Genomic DNA, 2287 nt, shown 5'->3' on the forward strand with positions numbered 1-2287 from the left:
ATCTATTAAGTGACACATTTCATCGATTTCGGATTGTTGATCGCCGATTGTGTTGTGGACTTGAATGACCTTCTAAATGTTTTCCTCTAATGCCGGGTTTCCTCTCCCTACCTACCGGTACCGAGACGGCGGGCACTCGTGCTCGTCACTCGTGCTCGTCAGCCGATGAGAGATTGCTCTCGCGGAGAGTGCACCAGAGTGCTCCGCTGTATAACGCATCCAACACAACTGTAGCAGACGGAATTCTTAAGGACGAATTTCGGGTAAAAAAAAAAAGAATTACAACGCAGGGTCTGCAGAAAGTTGCATCAAGTGATGGTCACGTTCGAACCATCGTTCGCACTTTTATTATCTAATACCCAGCCAACAATTTCCGAAGGCGCCCCGTGTTAAAAATTTTTACTTTAAGCTTTCCTTAAGTTTTTACACTAGCAGCAGCTAAAGTAAAAACTTTCAGCACGGCACAAACCGACGCACACATTCAAATGCTTGGATTGCTGGTCCTGCTCACGCATACATTTGTATTTATCCCTCCCCTTATATTTTCGGATTGCTGGTTGTAGTAGTGACGCTTTTTCTTTTTGCTTTATGCACACTTTCGCATGCTATTTATTGGACCTCCTCTTTCCACATGCGTTTTGGCACACTCACACTCTGTACACGGCTGGATGCTTCACCCCCTACAATTGTAGCGGTTCCGTTACCATTCCTCTCGTTCCTCCTTCTGCCCTTCTCGCTAGGACATCCTCGACTGGTGCTGCGCGTGTTCAGCCGGCGCCTGTCTGGAAATGACGTCACGGACTGGTGCTGCGCATGTTTAGCCGTATCCTAGGCGTCCTTGAAGTGCACTCTTCTACGAAAGAGCTGTGATGAAATCTGTTGATGAAAGTTAACCAATAACTAATCCATGTTTTTTTATAACAAACTAACCAATGTTTTGCACATAGGATTATAGAAACGCTTACCTTGATATTTTAAAACGGGACACCGTTTTCCTTCCGTCGATCGTTTTGCGGGATGTTGGCAACCATCGATTAACATGCGCGTGCACCTGTAACTTTTTAGACGACAAGCGTTAGTTTAATGTACACATTCAAGCACACACAAGAAACTTACCTTAGAAATTGACAAGGATAAATCATTCCATAATTGAAGAAGAAGGAACACGGCACAAAACGTAAACGAGCAAAGTACGGGGCACAAGAAATCACACATCACTCCAACACATCCTTCCACAGTGAAAGTTCTGGACAGACTGAGGATGCCTAACACCCGGATGAGCGCGATAGCAGAAAAATCATGGGAGATCGAGAGAGATGTGTAGTCTCGGTTCAGCGGAATACGCATGCAGATGCATGCGTGTGTGTCACTCGAAGGATTTCGGTTTCCCCTTCTCCCGTTTTTCGTTCATAGACCACACGATCGGCGTTGTGCCGTCCAAAATCTAGAGAAAGAAGACATGCTCTCTCGCTTTGGCACACAGGAAAGTTTTCCAATAGCTTCGGTTTTGCTGGTTGGGCATCCCGTTCCCGCTACACATCAAGGTCAAGGGACAGGAGAGGACAACGACCTACGCACTCATCACGTGATCATTGGAAGCCGTCCTCGTCACGCAGATGGATTTGCTGGTATCACTACCGGCACGGAGCGAAAGCGGAGAAATGCGAGAAGGAGAAAGAAGGCGACAGCACCATCCAGTGCATTTTTTTCGAAGAAGGCATACCGGTTCAAGCCAGGAACAAACCGTAAGTAGTACCACCCGCAAACGCGTAACATTTTCTTTCAAGACACTATGTAAACCGAAAAAACCGCTCAACACAAATAATTGTAACACATTTATTATTAAGAAGAAAGGTCACACTAATCACTTCCCCGGTAACACTCCAAAGCGCACTCACGGTAACACTCCGAATCATACACTCCCCGAAGCGCCCGTACATATTCAAAGAATTCACTTAGTGGACAATAGTTCGTACAATCGATACTTGATCGATACAGGCGCCGAAATATCGGTTATTCCCCCTACTATGCGTGAACGGTTACACGCATGCAAACGCACACTATTCGCCGCGAATAACACTACGATAGCAACTTTCGGCACAAAACGTTTAACTGTTGACCTTGGGTTAGCACGAAAGGTCACGTAGGAGTTTGTAATCGCCGATGTGGGCAGCCCAATCATCGGTGCAGATTTTCTCGGGCATTTTGATTTGCTCGACGACGTGAAAAGAAAGAGATTAGTAGACAATAGAACGAAAAGCGAGATTCTCAACATAAATGCAGCTGA

General features: G+C 45.9%; 1 long non-coding RNA gene across 1 annotated transcript; it reads right to left on the minus strand.

Moving 5' to 3' along the window:
* Positions 1-534: 534 nt before the first annotated feature.
* Positions 535-1517, minus strand: LOC133391647 (uncharacterized). Its single transcript, XR_009765129.1, has 2 exons — positions 966-1517; positions 535-876 (listed from the first exon to the last, which is right to left on the minus strand). It is a non-coding gene; the product is annotated as an uncharacterized LOC133391647 (long non-coding RNA).
* Positions 1518-2287: the final 770 nt, after the last annotated feature.

Source organism: Anopheles gambiae, chromosome 2, assembly GCF_943734735.2.
Source record: "Anopheles gambiae chromosome 2, idAnoGambNW_F1_1, whole genome shotgun sequence".
NCBI lineage: Eukaryota > Metazoa > Arthropoda > Insecta > Diptera > Culicidae > Anopheles > Anopheles gambiae.